Source organism: Syngnathus floridae, chromosome 16 (genome assembly GCF_059516105.1).
Source record: "Syngnathus floridae isolate MCC-2025c chromosome 16, RoL_Sflo_1.0, whole genome shotgun sequence".
Lineage (NCBI taxonomy): Eukaryota > Metazoa > Chordata > Actinopteri > Syngnathiformes > Syngnathidae > Syngnathus > Syngnathus floridae.
Window position 1 is genome coordinate 8,466,964 of NC_142428.1, and position 1,638 is coordinate 8,468,601.

The window sequence follows — 1,638 nt, forward strand, 5'->3', positions numbered from 1 at the left end:
CTTGCAATTTTGTTGTGTTAAGTTCTATCATCTATCGTGACTCAGTGAGCAAGTTGTGGTGTTTTTATGTCACAGGTCTCTGAACAGATGGATGTGATTCTGGGCCAGCCTCTCACCGCAAGGAAATAATGACATGGTGACTTCAATGTGGGGGCTTTGAAATCATTCATGATAAATGCTATCATGGATCCCCTTCAAGTATCAAATGTACATCCAATAAGAAATTAAAGAGATTCAGACAGTTATGATTAATCTTCTTAACTTTTTTATTCCTCTTCTGATGGTTTCTGCACTGAGATACTGGCTGACCACTAAATGCAGAAAACCCCTACTCATACTAACCGCGGATGAGAAGTTGAAAAAAAAAGATATGTTCCTTTTCTCTTCAGTTGCAATCCAATACCGCCTTCCTTTATTTGCTTGCTTGAATTCTTTCAAGATGTGAACTTTGCTGGCCAAGTGACCCCATTAACCTCTGTGGGGGAAATTGTTTCTCCACTTAACACACCAAAAAGTACTACTTTGACTTAACTTGCACATTCAATTTCAAACCCAAATTGGCCAACTAAAAATATCTGATGATTTTCTTGCAGTCCAATGTAATGATACATTGGGTTGGAGATGGGCCACTGGAGTCATTTGCATTGTAGATAAGAGGTGTGAACAAAATCATGGAAGAAATAGAGTGTAATGTCTCCCCCCTCTGGCTGGACAAACTTGTTAAACAGTGACGTGCACTGCATTTATTTTTAGCGTGTACGTAGAATGTTACTGTTTGTATACATGATTGTCACTGGGTTATTTATTGCATTTAATAAAAAAAAAACTTGTTAAATTCAAAGCTATAGTATATACACAAATTGTACAGATTACTGTAAAACTGATAAAAAAACAGATTGAAATTGTAAACACTGAAATTGTTTGATATGATGGTGGAACAGCACAGCATGATTATAGGTTTTTTTTTCAAACCCAGCAACAAGCAGTCAAATGAAAGCAAATAATAAAATATGAAAAGTTTAGTATTACCCAGGTGTAAAAAAATAAATAAAAGCTTAAAATCATCTTTCTCCCCACTATGGTGTAACTGTCCCTTCATATTTGTCATAATTGATTAAATTCCTGCCATCAACAAATATAATGTCAGTTTCCTGATACCATCAAACATAAATATATTTTTTCTTTTCAGATTGGAAACATTTACTAGATATGGAAAAAATTCAAGCTATTCAGTTACCAGGACCAGGAAAGCATTTCTTGAAACTCAACAGCAGCATATTTTTTTTTCCTGCCAGAAGGTGTCAGTCTTGTAAGTTATTTTTCACTGAACATGGGAGAGTAGTGGAATGGCCTTAACACTATGTGAACTCCCACAAAGGAAATGCAAACATGGAATTGTATTTTTAATTTTTTATTATCATTGAATGTCTTGACTTTTTCCCGAGATCTGAAATAATTTGTGGCCATTACATTGGAATGCTCTGAAATTGCATTGTACACAATTGTGTGACTAATTCCTAATCATGCAGTGCCCATTATGCATGTCAGAAATAATATCTGCTGATGGATCACGGGTAGTTTGATCTTGAGGTCTTGCTGTATTTGTTGAACAGCTTTGCCTGCATGGTAGCTTCTCGG